Raw genomic sequence first — 15211 nt, forward strand, 5'->3', positions numbered from 1 at the left:
TGCATGTTTTCTAGGCGGGTCGAAACTGCATGTTTTTTAGGGCGCAACTAAATGTTTTTAAGGTGAGATCGCAACTGCATGTTTTCAAGAGAGGGTCACGACTGCATGTTTTCAAGATAGGTCGCAACTGCATGTTTTTCAAGAGGGGTTGCAATGGTAAGTTCTAAAATAGGGTCGCAACTGCATGTGTTTCAAGGGAGTTGCAAGTGCATGCTTTCATGGGAGGGTTGCAACTACATGTTTCTCTAGGGGGGTCGCAACTGCATTCTTTCAAGAGGATCGCAACTGCAAATTTTTAAACAGGGTGGTGACTGGATGTTTTTCAAGGAGGTTGCAATTGTATATTTTAAGGGGGTGGGGTTACAACCATCAGTTATTTTTAGACGATTGCGACTATGATGAACATTTCTTAAATTTGTGAATATTTTTCCAACTCGCATTTTTTTCCAAATATTTGACAAGTCTCACGAGTATTTATTTAATATTTTCCTTTCAAAAAACTCCAGTTTTTTAATTCATGAAGATATTTTTTAAAAATTATGATTAAAAAAGTGCACAATTTGAACATTTCATTTCAAAATTTTGAATTTTGAATTTCATTTTCAATTTCAATATGAATTCGCTGGTGCGCTCTAAGTACTCTCCACACACGACCCAACTCCAGTGTTTTCCCACAGGATAACACCATATTGTTTTTTTGCATGAGAGCATGAGCCAACGAAAGAAATCTGGACCTATTAAAAAAACTACAACGAGGCCCATAGCTAGAGAACCCACGAGACAAGACAATGGACATTGCCCAGCCGAAAATAAATAGCCCAACTCGAAGGAAACGAGTGGGTTGCTGAAACTAAAAAAAATCCTGTTTATTGACGTCAGGTGACTGAGACATAACTATGTCTCAGCCGGCTAAGTTCCAGGCGATCCCTTTGAAATAAGTGAAATTATTATTTTGCATTGAGTGAAATCAATCTTTTGAAATGAGTGAAATCTGATTTTGAAATTAGTGAAATAAACGAGTGAAAACAATTTTTTTAGGAATGAGTGAAATACTCTTATGTTTTTAAAAATGAGTGCAATATGTTTGACAAATTTAAACTCATTTATAATATATTAGATAAATCTTGTTTGAAAGATCTTGTCGTCAGGAATTCACATATATAAAAATATTTTAAAAAATATTTTTATTCAAAAGATATCAATGAATTTATATCTTACAAAAAGTATCAAAGTGGTCTGTGAAAAGCTATCATCTTGTTCAAAACATATCAACGATTGGATTTATATCTCACAAAAAATATCTATGGCTCTGACCGCCACCATAGCCTTCCGGCAGTTTGACTGGCCCACCTTGATCCGAACCTGCTTTTTCGCCTAGCAGTTCACCTGCGGACCGCTCCCCCACAACCACAAGGAGCCAGGGCCCCAGATCAGATGAGCGCGGTCTTGCAGCGGCTGGATTCCCCGTCTTACATCCGCGTGCATCACGTCGAGCAGGGCACCGGGCTAAGGCCGGTGTCTGCAAGGTTGTTTACTTTCTAGTGAAGTGTCTTGGCCACTTGCGACTCTATGAGGTTGTTCCTAGGGCTCCAGGAGTGGCTCTTGGCCGAGGGGAGCCCGGCTGAAGGGTGTGACAATGCCAGCGTGAAGAGAGTTGTCCAGTTCACATCCGAACTACATTCACAAATCTTGTCTAGGTTGGTCTTGAACTTCATAGAAAAATACTTACTCCACAAGCCGAAGTGAGGCTCGACGCAGAGAAAGGCTTCGGGGAGAGTGATCAAGCACATAATGTGTAACATATAATTTGGGGAAAGATGGTATTTCTGGAGGCAATAAAAGTGTAGGAAGCTGCAAAAGAAGGGATGAATCAGGAAGCCCAAACCGTAGATGAGGAACAAGATGATACTAAGCTGCTCGTTTAGCTTTGGCTTCTGCAACGCCTCCAGTAGGACGTCCCCATTCTCCGCCATGATGACCAGAGAACGCGGGAAGGCGACTATTGGAGGAGGAAGGTAGTCCCTGGTGGCAAGGTGGCCTAGTTGGCCGCGAGTGGCCATGGACGACATCCATTTGCCTTTGGTCTTAGAGGCCACCTTCTTCCGGCATTGACCAGTTTCCCTCCCTTACTCAGCTTGCGACCCATGACAGAACAGTGTCTGCGCGGGCAGGGGCGGAGGTAGGATTTACGCATGGGGGGGGGGGCAAAGAGACACCAAAGACCAAAGAAATACTTAAAAATATGTTGTAGTCCTAAGCCTTAATTTTCGTACCCACAATTTACTCGTGTTGCTTTATGATCACCCAGATCAAGAGTTCTCATTGGTTGAATTAGGATTAATGCTATTTGTTGGGAACGTTGCTTGGAAAACAACAAATTTCTACGCACACGCAAGATCTATCCATGGACATGCAACTACGAGAGGGGGAGAGCATCTACATACCCTTGTAGATCGCTAAACGGAAGTGTTTATCACGCGGTTGATGTAGTCGTACTCTTTGTGATCCGATCACGATCCAACCGATCTAGTGCCGAACGGACGGCACCTCCGAGTTTAGCACATGTGCGGTTCGATGACGTCTCCTCCTTCTTGATCCAGCAAGCGGGAGAGAAGAAGTATATGTGATCACAACCAACACGACAACGTGGTGGTGATGGTGCTGGTGGAGCACCGAAAGCGCTTCGCTAAGCGTCGCCGGGACGAGGCGGTGGAACTACGGAGTAACGGGAGAGAGAGGGGCGCCAAGGGCTTGGTGTATCCTCTTGGGGCCCCCCCTCCCCTCTATATATATAGTTGGAGGGGCGTGGAAAACAGCCCCTCCAAGCCCTAGGGCGCAACTAAGGGGGAGAGGACTTGGAATCCAAGTGCAATCCTACTCCTACCAGGTCTTCTTTCTTTTTTGCCTTCCCTAGCCACATGGGCTTTTGAGGACTTGGTGCGCCTAGCCCAATAAGGCCAGGGCGCCTCCCCGCAGCTCATGCTAGCCTTTGGGTCATGGTGAACCCACTTGTGGACTTCCGGACCCCTCCAGAATCCTCCGGAACCTTCTGGAAGCTTCCCGGTACAATACCGAAAAAACTGCACCTTTTTCTGGAACCCAAAATATGACTTCCCATATATAAATCTTTACCTCTCGACCATTCCGAGACTCCTCGTGATGTCCGGGATCTCATCCGGGACTCCGAAGAACATCTGGTTACCACTCATCAAATATCCCAATACTACTCTAGCGTCAACGAACGTTAGGCGTGCGACCCTACGGGTTCGGGAATTATGTAGTCATGACCGAGACACCTCTCCGGTCAATAACCAATAGCGAGACCTGGATGCCCATATTGATTCCTACATATTCCATGAAGATCTTTTATCAGTTGAAGCTTTATAACAACATATGTAATTCCCTTTGTCTGCCGGTATGTTACTTGCCCGAGATTCGAACGTCGGTATCTCTATACCTAGTTCAATCTCGTTACCGGCAAGTCTCTTTACTCGTTCTGTAATACATCATCTTACAACTAATTCCTTAGTCACTTTGCTTGCAAGCTTCTTGTGATGTGTATTACCGAGAGGGCCCAGAGATACCTCTCCGATACACGGAGTGACAAATCTCAATCTCGATTCACGCAAACTCAACAGACACCTTCAGAGATATCTGTAGAGCATCTTTATAATCACCAGTTACGTTGTGACGTTTGATAGCACACAAGGTATTCCTCTGGTATCCGGGAGTTGCATGATCTCATGGTCGAAGGAACATGTATTTGACATTAAGAAAGTAGTAGCAAAATTAAACGATCATATGCTATGCTAACGGTTGGGTCTTGTCCATCACATCATTCTTCTAATGATGTGACCCCGTTATCAAATGGCAATTCGTGTCTATGGTTAGGAAACCTTAACCATCTTTGATCAACGAGCTATTCTAGTAGAGGCTCACCAGGGACACAGTATTTGTTTATGTATCCATACATGTATTTAAGTTTCCGGTCAATACAATTCTAGCATGAATAATAAACCTTTATCATGATTAAGGAAATATAATGATAACCATTTTACTATTGCCTCTAGGGCATATTTCCATTACTATTTTGTTCACTAATTGCTTTAGGACCCTTCTGATCGGTAAGAGATAAACATTTTATACCTTGCCCACTTGAATCCTATGAAATTTAAAGACAAGAATTGACACAAGCGTGATGGCGGCATAGGAAAACATAGGAACTTCAGGACATATAATGCAGTACCCCAGTCTCAAAAGCGGGTAAAATCTACAACATCAGGCTTTGACTAATTCATGTCGATCAAATCTTTGTACATGGTAACTAAAAATCAACCGGGTGGACGCACGACAACAACAATAATGGAAAATTTGAAGATCTGATACCTGGCAATGGCGATACTTTTATATCGTTACCTTGTTGAAGGTGTTGCTTGGATATGCTCAGATTGATTCTTCATAGTGAAAACCTAGATTTTGACTTTGGATGGTTGGGTCCGGTAACGGTGGCGCTTGAGCGTTGATCCTTCCTGAAGGCGTTGCTGTTGAAGAACCTCGTCTTCCGTGTGATGTTATGACATGGTTGTTGCGGATATTGTCATTGTTGTAGTTTGTCAATTACGGATCTGATTGCTTCGGATTTATTTCTTTTTTCCTTGCCTACACATAGCTTTGGTCTTATATGACTTTGCTATTTGTTGGTGTGTTTTTGTGTGGTGCGTTGATGTCGGCTGTGTATATCATAGATATGCAGAGGCCGGGTGTGTGCTCTTTGTGTTTGTATCATCTTGATGCTCCATTCTGAGCCAATAATATCTACCCTTTGCCGAAAAAAGGTGTTGTATCCTACAGTAAACATCGAACAGTAGATCTACCTTTTGGATTAGCGTCTGACTTACACGGATTAGTTGTTGAGGAAGAGTTCGTGCGGAGCAGCGCTGTTCTGAGGCGCATATCCATTTTTCATCTACGCGAAGAAAAGGTACGCGGGCGATCCTACACTGCCGTAGGCGCGGTGGTGCCGAGACGATGGCAAACGGGAGCCTGAAGCACTCCAAGCTGGGCCAGCCCCCTTAACTATTTATTTTTTCTGTTAAAAAAAAAATACATGCAAGAGAAAGGTTTGAACTTGCGAGCTCGCGATCTTGTGAACTGCACTAATCACTACGCTAACTTGGCGCTTGTCCACACCTTCTTCTTGTTTTACATTTCTATGTATAGGAAATGCCCACATAGGTTCTCTATGTTTTCTCTTTCTCTTTTTATTTTTTTCCGGTTTTCTTTTTTGTCTTCTTAAATGCATGAACTTTTTTCAAATTTGATAAACTTTTTTCATTTGATGAATTTTTTAAAATCTGATGAACATTTTTTAAAATCAAAGATTATTTTTCCATTTTTTGTGAACTTTTTACAAGAATTGATGAACTTTTTTTTCAAATTCGATGAACTTATTTCAAAATCAATTAACTTCTTTTTCAAATTCGATGAACTTTCTTTTATAATCAATGGAATTTTCTTTTCAAAATGATGAACTTTTTTAAAGTTTTGTACATTTTCAAAATCAATGAATTTTTTTAAAATTCGTGAACTTTTCTTCAAAATTTGATTAGCTTTTTCATTTTTTTCGTGATTTCTTTTTCAAAATCAAGGAACTTTTTTCAAGTTTGTGAACTTTTCTTCAAAAATGTTGAACATTTTCAAAATTGACGAACCTTTTGAAATTCACGTTTTTTCAAATAATTCAGAAATCTAAGTGTTACAGCAGATGATATCGTGCAATAAATATCGCTGCTACAGTGGTTCTTATATCATCCGCGCTATTCTCAGTCACAGGAGTCGAGTAGCTGTAGTGGTTAATCAAACTCGTACGAGAATGTAAGGGTGAGAATTTGAATCCTGAAGAGAGCGGTTTTTTTGCGCTTAGATTTTGCTGCGTGTTTTATCGGGCCGACCCAAATGATGCCGCACGAGCGCCAGCTTCGTGATCGGGCACCTGAAGCGCGGATTAGGAGACCTCCAGCTTGGAGCGAACTTGTTTTCTAGTGGGCTGGATCAGCAAGAACTTGGGCTGCTCCCTACTTAATTACCAGGCTTCAGACCTTGTAACCTTTGGCAGGGGCCAATTGATGCTCCGGATGGACTATCTTTTGTCCGTGAGCTTCGGAGTTTGTCTCAAAAAAAAAAAAAAATTGATGCTTTGGCTCAAGATCTAGGAATGCAGAATATTCAAGTAGCTTCGGACTGCCAGCAATGCATCAGCCACATCCATCAAGGTGTAGGAGGAGAAGATGGAGGAGTTATTAAAGAAATTTTACTTCAAGTTTTTTCTTTGTGTAATTTTTGCTTCGAACCTCGAGCTGCCAATGCTGATGCTCATAGGCTTGCTAAGTTTGGTGCTTCTCTACCTCAAGGGAGGCATCTTTGGCTGGGTTTTCCTCATGGCCCGGTTGCTATATCTGTAAACGTTGTAATTGATTAATAAAGCCTAGCTTGTTTTGCTAAAAAAAAACTAATTAAAAGAAGCTGTTCGTTTCCGGAGCTGCGCATCAAGGTAGGGATCATCGACGTCAAGCCCCTTCAACAGGATTGAAGGGGAGATTATGAGTCTAGATCCTGTAGCAGCATGTCTGAGTCATGTGCTGTCTCTTCCTCGCTGATGTAGTAGAGCTATTTTAACTTTTGATGAGAAAACCATAGGCAAGTATATGTGGTCTTTTGCGGTGCATTTTGCTCTTCTGGGTACACTTCTTGACTTGATTTGCATGGTCATCCGAGAGATATGGCCTTCTTTTCCCCATCAAACCACACAACCTCCAGTTGCAGATGGTGAATGTACTGGCCATCATCATTGGCATCATCGATCGATCAGTTACACCGAACAACATTGGCATCATCGCTCGATCAGTTCACGGAACAAAATCGATCATGATCAGGACACTGGGGAAAAAACACAATTCTGCCAATTTAATTTACAGAGGCGAATACACAAAAAAATTGCTTCTCAAGTCGTGCGAGGCTGACGCTGAATCCCAATAACCACCTCGCACCTTTGGATGTCCCTTCTTGGAATGCTCTGCTCTGTTTGCTGCTGCATCCACAAAGCCCACTGCGAGCCATCACTTATGTCGATATTCTGCAAACACGTGACAAAATTATATCAGGTGGTGCTTGAGGAATGTGGCAATTGATCAGAAGCAAGGGCAACACCGGCGACGGACAGATTCGAGCAATTCATCAGAGCCAGGGCCGTCTCCAGGAATTTGAGGCCCCGGGACGAATCACAAAATGAGGCCTTAAATTTTTAAAAATCTATAGAACTTAAGAACTATCCCCAAAAATACATCACAGCTTTATAAGAAATACCTCACAAGAAAGCATACAAAAATTTACTGGTTGCACAATATATGTAGAACTGGAACTATCTAACAAACTAGATAAAACACGACAAAAGATACAAATAATATTAACGGATACAAAAGAATACCAAATTAATAGCTTGCTTCATCTGTGCCTCCCCGCATGTGTAGACACCATCTTCATCTTATTTTTCTGTAAGATAAATTCATCAATTTGAGTTTAATACATACATATACACGGTAATTTTCCAATTCAATATAAATTCAATTTCACAGGTATCAATTTAGAAATCAACTTATACAGCATGCAAGTTCAAATCTTGTCTCGGTCCAATAAACTACCCAAGATTAGTGGCCAAGGCAGCGAGCACTGTGGTTGTTTCTCGGCTTTGTAGGTGCTGCCAAGTCCTGGACGCCCGAGGGCAGCAGCACGAAGGCTGGGGCGGCCGGGGAGCACTGCCGGGAACGGTGCAGTGGCGCCAGCGTGCAGCAGCTAGCGGGTGGGGCTGGTGTAGAGGAGAGCGGCTGCTGGCGGCGGTCTGCAGCAGACTAGCAGTCATCGATTCGTTGCACCGGAGCATGGGAGAAGATTCGAGAGAGGCGGCGCGCGCGTCCGTGGGCAGGACTGGGGACAGGGGCTGGCCTGGGGAGGGTCGCAACCCTAGGGCTCGGTGTGCATATTGTGCAGAACAGCGTCGAACCATCGATACTCGGAGACGTGCGGGACAAACTGAAGCGATGTAACTCTGATTTTCTCTTCGATCAGGGCCCCTCGATTTTGGGGGCCCTGTGCGGTCGGCCACTTTGGCCCCCCTTGTCGACGGGCCTGATCAGAGCTTACAATGTTTCAGTGCACAACACTTTTGAGCATTATATTAGTATTAGTAGGGAAAACCCAAAAATGAGAACAAAGTGTCAAGTCCGTTTCAGCATATCAAGATAGAGAATTGCTTCAGCACTGTTTGTTTGCTCTGAATCAGCTGTGAAATTCACTACGTACTGGGACTGCAGGATCCAATCCAATAAAATCAATGAACTTGGATCATTCATTACCTTTGTGTGAAGGATAAATGCCAGCCAATGAAACCTAAACCTGTATGCATGCAATCTCCATGCAAGATTGCAGCCGGGTACAATACTTTCAGTACTCTGCCCAAGCACAATTCTCGTTGCTCCGGTCCTAGAGGAATAATTCAGTATCAGGCTAAATAGGTTCAAGAACCAAACAAATTGGAAAGCATTCTCTCTTCTCAACTCAATTCAGTTTCACTTGACGATAAATACCATTCTGTAAAATAAATGCACCACCAAGACAAGACAGAACAGCACTCTCTGCTACTCCCTCCGTCCCAAAATTGTACGTAGAGTGTAACTCTCTGCTACTCCATTTTTCAAGAATCAAACAAATTGGAAAGCATACTCAACTCAATTTCACTTCACGATACTATATATACTAGGAAGGTTACATTCATAGTACCATCCTGCACCACCAAGACAAGACACGACAGCCCTCTCTACTACATAGTACCTACTACTACTAGAGAGTACAGTATATGATATTATATCAGTTGCTTTTTACCAAAGCAGCAGGCAGCATCATCCTTCCTGTCAAAGCAAAGGACTCAAGAAAGAGGAAATAAAGGCACTTTATTCATTCATTCATGGTAAGAAAAGAACCGCCAACAGTTAAATTGGCCTGTTCACCCCTGCTGCTTCATGCGAAAAAAGAGCACAAGCCTGGTAATTCCATGATTCCTCCCTCAGTTCATGTAGCAGAATGAAGAGTTAACAGCAAGCGTCGCGGAATGAAGAGTCGGTTGGTTTGTATCCCACATCTGCTGATTAATGTGCAGGTTTGACAACTTGTGTGGTGGAGTGGAACCTGCCAGTCTATAAGATTTGACAAGTTAATATTAGGCAGAAATAGAAAATCAATAAAAATAGGGAGGCGACAAGTGTTACCTTGGGTGTTAGTTATTCTTCGACGGATAAATGTGGGTTGGTTCTTTTGATTTTCTCAATCTGCTCGTCTATCTCAGCACTGCGCCAATTCATCTCTAGTTTTCGCAGCGAAACCGGGAGGCCCTCCTTGGGCATCGACTGGATTTTTAGACACCCAACGACATGTAACTCCTTGAGAGAAGAAAGGCGATGTAACCCTTGAGGAAGGGACTGCAGACCATAGCACCAGAGAAAATGTAGTTTCTCGAGGGAGGTGAGGAGCTGCAGCGCTTTCTCTTGCTCCTCCGTCAAGCTTTTCACCCTCCCATCATACTGGAATTCAAGTGTGTGGAGGCTCGGGGCGAGGAGGCTGCAAATAGGAGCAACAAGCAATCCACAGATGTTATCCACAATGAGCTTCTCCAATCTAGACACGTAACCTGCAGGCAATAATTTGGTCCTTGCCACCTCTGAGAGCAGATCTGCTGCTAAGGTGCTGCTGCTGGTAACTTGCAGTTCTTTGAGGTTGACTGTGATGAGAGGATTGAACCCATCCACCGTTAATTTACCGCAACTTATTAGGCTTAGACTGGTGAGAGACGTGAGGTTTGAGAGCAGAGCCATCGACTTCATGCTTTGCTCGCCCCAAACATCAAGTTTCCTCAGGGGAGCAGGGAAAGGGTAAATGGTGTCTGATTCTCCCATGGCCATGGGCCACCGAAAGAACAATTCGCCACATCCCCATATTGTTATTGATTGGAGCAATGAGTTGTCCTCCTGAATTTCTCCTCCATTCTCCACAGGCACAAGAACCAGGCCCTTGCAGTCTCTAAAGCTAAGTTTCTGCAGTGAGCTGGATGATGGGAACTGCATTGATATGCACGATACATTTTTAATAGCCATATCTTCTAGTTTATCCATATTGTGGTAGGCCAAAGCACCGCCATACCCACTAACAACCAATAGCTTTCCATCATAAGACAACAACGTTTCTGAATCACCTCCTTTAACATATAAATCTGTCAGTATGGAGGTGTGAGGCATGGAGGGCAGAGACATCTTTGGGCACCCAGAAACTTGAAGTCCGCGCAAATTGGTGCAAGATACCTCTGAGAAGGGCATCACACTGACATTGGGACAATCGATGCATATGATATTTTCAATGCTTGTTAAGGAATGGCAATTAGGTTCCACAGCCCATTCAGCAAGTTCCGGCATCTCATAAAACTCGACTCTGTTCAAGCGCATAGAACATTTCCCTGGAGCGCCACCACATCGAAGCCCAAACTGATGCATTCCAGAAATTTTCTTCAATTTGAGTCGCTTGAGATTTGGTAGCTTCGCAAAAGGTGGGAGGGTGCTCCAAGATATGCCTTCTAGAGTGAGAGTCTCTAAACTTACTAACCAGATGTCAAGACACAACCAACTAGGACCGACGGTACCACCATGATTTGCAATTGTAAGTGCTCTAAGATTCGAGTGTGGCTGAAGAGCATCAAGGATATCAGCATCTGTAGTTGGTCCGTCTCTGCCCCAGAGTAATTCCACCTCCTTCAGATTCTTTTTCAACTTCAGTTTTGCTGCAGCAGCTTCCTCCTTGTTTGCCACGTGTTCAAGACCACGTATAATCAGTCCTCCTTGAAGCTCTGTCAATGCCCCAAGTTCTGACAGCTCAAATCCCATGCTCCCATTCCTGACATGGAATTATTTTAGCTCCTGCAGATGCTTCATCTTTCCGACATTGCGAATATTGGAGTGGAGTTCACTTGTAGCATGGAAAGCATGTAAATTCTCAAGGTGGCTAAAGTCTTCAGGCAAATCAGAACGACCATTCCAACCATCTAGGTCCAAGAATTTCAAGTGATAAAATCTTGACAGTGTACTAGGTAACCTCATTTCGATGTCATTGTGAGATGAACTAATTTTGAGGTACTGGAGGTGGATAAGTTTTGAAAATCTGTGTGGAAAAGATTCTGGATTGTTCACTGCTATAAATAGGACACGCAGACTATTTATTTCCTTGAGGCTATCTTTCAAAATCTTGGTGATCCTTTCTTCATATCCTCTAAAAATCATCAAAGTCCGCAGATTAGCAATGTCTATCCTCTCCCTTAGTTTACACATTTCTTCCTCAAAATTTGCATCATATTTGTCTTCTATGTTGATAGATAAGTGTCGTACCGATTGTGGGATGGCATCAGCTCTGAAATCTAAGCCACTTATACTGAGGCATTCTTGTGCAGAAACACTCTTAGATAGCTCATGCATTAAATCGTGCATTACATAGGAGGATCGATCAGCCCAGTCGAATACCTTCATGAGAAAACCATTGTCCACTAGTTCTTCCAAGTAATCCCTGCCGGCTTGGTGATTAGAGTCTATGATGCCCATTGCATCCCAGAAATGATTGATTTCTGAAGAAGTAAACCTATGATCTTCAGGGAAAAGGCCACAATAGGAAAAGCATTTCTTCAGATGAAAAGGGAGGCAATCGTAGCTAATTTTTAAAGATGGCATGATATCATCACTTCTTTGCTGCTTTAGCCACTGATGCTTTTCAAGAACTCCATTCCAGTGTTCCTGAGAAAGGTGCTTATGCAATAGTCTACCAACTGTTTTGGCTGCCAATGGGGAACCCTTTAGCTTGTTTGCAATTTTTCGTGCAATACCATCAAACTCATCTTCGTAATGGTCAGGTTTGTCTTCTTCACCATTAAATATACATGCTTCAAAGAATGTGAAGAAGTCATTAGGCTCCAAACCTGCCAGTTCTAGTGAATCAACTGTTCCCACCATTTTTGCCAGATTTGGGAATCGGGTTGTGACAAGTACCATGCTTCCTTTGGTTTCCCCCTTTGTGAACGGAGCTAACAGGGTTTTCCACTGGTCCACACTGTCACATTTCCATATATCATCCAAGACAATTAGAAACCTCTTGGACTTGAGACCGCGCGCAATGGATCTCTGAAGATGATCTAAATTGGTTGTTTCATCTGCAACACTGCTGCTTCCTCCTTCTTCTTCCTTTGTGGGTATGCAGGCAAGGATCTCCCTGGTGAGCTTAAGCACATCGAAATCAGTGGATACACATACCCAGACCCTGACTCGGAAGTGCTCTTCAGTCCTGCCATCATTATACAGATGTTGGGCGAAAGTTGTCTTGCCAATACCCCCTGGACCAACTATAGGAAGAACAGAAACAGTCTCGGTCTGCGTACCAGTGGTGATACGGTTGACAGTTTCCTCAAAAATGTCTGTCCTGCCATACAATGTGTCTTGTATAATCATGGAAGCAGTCTGAGGCCGATGTAGGACGACTGCCGTGCTGTTTCTTGGGATACTGCCGATGAGCAAATTGGAGACGGAGTCACAGTGGGACTCCATGCCCAGTAACAGGGACTTGATTTTGCTGGACATGGACAATCGGTCGAAATGCAGCATGTCATCACCATGAGCAGTAGCAGAGTTGGCTTTGGACCTTTTGGTGACGCGGCCGGTAACAGCAGCAGCAGCATCACTACCTCCATCCCTCTTGGTCTTGGGTGTACGCGAGCAAGAAAAGAAGTGGACCAAGCTGCCTAGGGTGTGGCGAAGAGCAGTACCAGCATGGAGAGCTTGATGGCCGGCCTCTTGGGTGGTGGCGTAGAGGGTGCCGTGGAGCTTGTCGTGGATCTGAAAGTAGTGGACCTCATCCAGCAAGTCCTCTGCCTGGTCGGCGTCCCTGCTCAGCTTCTCCAGCAACCCCTGCAGGCCAGGGTTGGGGTTGTCGCCGGCGTGGCTCCTATTCATATTGATCTCCTTCTTTAAAAATGATGGAGATGCGGGATAGGCTTCTACCAAAGGCTACAGTACAATTGCAAATGCTCACATGCACTCATCTGTATGAGCGTACACGCATATTCTATCCATATGATCACTTAAAAAAGCTGAGTTGGCACAACATTTTGAGATTGATGAAGTCACTACATGCGTCTCGTAGTCGCCAGGAACGTCTCCTTCCTTTTTGTTTTTTAGGATTGCAATTCATAGGGATTTCCGTTATGATTTATTTCTACTAGATTTTATGGAGAGTTTCCATCCACTCTTATCTCATGGGAAGAAAAACCATTCGTGCGAAAGACCTGGGCATGAAAAAGAAAAGAAAGAAGACACATGTATACTAAAGGTGAACTTGCACTATATTGCGACAATGATATTGGTGAGACAAATTGAAGGTACTCAATTCACACCATTGGTTGAGTTTGAACATGACGAAGCTATTGCCGATGTTCATGGAGTTGTAAGTTTATTTACAAAATTGGTTGAGAGTACAAACTGAAGGAAATATGTCCTAGAGGCAATAATAAAGTTGTTATTTATATTTCCTTATATCATGATAAATGTTTATTATTCATGCTAGAACTGTATTAACCGTCAACTTAGTACATGTGTGAATACATAGACAAATAGAGTGTCCCTAGTGTGCCTCTACTTGACTAGCTTGTTAATCAAAGATGGTTAAGTTTCCTAGCCATAGACATGTGTTGTCATTTGATGACCGGGATCACATCATTAGAGAATGATGTGATGGACAAGACCCATCCATTAGCTTAGCATTATGATCGTTTAGTTTTATTGCTATTGCTTTCTTCATAACTTATACATGTTCCTCTAACTATGAGATTATGCAACTTCCGAATACCGGAGGAACGCCTTGTGTGCTATCAAACGTCACAACGTAACTGGATGATTATAAAGATGCTTTACAGGTGTCTCCGATGGTGTTTGTTGAGTTGGCATAGATCGAGATTAGGATTTGTCACTCTGTGTATCGGAGAGGTATCTCTGGGCCCTCTCGGTAATGCACATCACTATGAGCCTTGCAAGCAATGTGACTAATGAGTTAGTCACGGGATGATGCATTACAGAACGAATAAAGAGACTTGACGGTAACGAGATTGAACTAGGTATGATGATATCGACGATTGAATCTCGGGCAAGTAACATACCGATGACAAAGGGAACAACGTATGTTGTTGTGCGATTTGACCGATAAAGATCTTCGTAGAATATGTAGGAGCCAATATGAGCATCTAGGTTCTGCTATTGGTTATTGACCGGAGATCTGTCTCGGTCATGTCCACATAGTTCTCGATGTTGGAAATATGCCCTAGAGGCAATAATAAATGGTTATTATTATATTTCTTTGTTCATGGTAATTGTCTATTATTCGTGCTATAATTGTATTGTCCGGAAATCGTAATAAATGTATGAATACATAGACCACAACCTGTCCCTAGTAAGCCTCTAGTTGACTAGCTCGTTGATCAACAGATAGTCATGGTTTCCTGACTATGGACATTGGATGTCATTGATAACGGGATCACATCATTAGGAGAATGATGTGATGGACAAGACCCAATCCTAAGCATAGCATAAAAGATCGTGTAGTTTCGTTTGCTAGAGCTTTTCCAATGTCAAGTATCTTTTCCTTAGACCATGAGATCGTGCAACTCCCCGATACCGTAGGAGTGCTTTGGGTGTGCCAAACGTCACAACGTAACTGGGTGACTATAAAGGTGCACTACGGGTATCTCCGAAAGTGTCTGTTGGGTTGGCACGGATCGAGACTGGGATTTGTCACTCCGTGTGACGGAGAGGTATCTCTGGGCCCACTCGGTAATGCATCATCATAATGAGCTCAATGTGACTAAGGCGTTAGTCACGGGATCATGCATTGCGGTACGAGTAAAGAGACTTGCCGGTAACGAGATTGAACAAGGTATTGGGATGCCGACGATCGAATCTCGGGCAAGTAACATACCGTTTGACAAAGGGAATTGCATACGGATTGATTGAATCCTCGACACCGTGGTTCATCCGATGAGATCATCGTGGAACATGTGGGAGCCAACATGGGTATCCAGATCCCGCTG

The 15211-nt window shown here is 43.3% G+C and overlaps 1 pseudogene; it reads right to left on the reverse strand.

The window, feature by feature from the left end:
* Positions 1 to 8928: 8928 nt before the first annotated feature.
* LOC123097205 (putative disease resistance protein RGA3) lies at positions 8929 to 13085 on the reverse strand (annotated as a pseudogene).
* Between the last annotated feature and the right edge of the window lie 2126 nt (positions 13086 to 15211).

This window comes from Triticum aestivum, chromosome 4D (assembly GCF_018294505.1).
Source record: "Triticum aestivum cultivar Chinese Spring chromosome 4D, IWGSC CS RefSeq v2.1, whole genome shotgun sequence".
Classification (NCBI taxonomy): Eukaryota; Viridiplantae; Streptophyta; class Magnoliopsida; order Poales; family Poaceae; genus Triticum; species Triticum aestivum.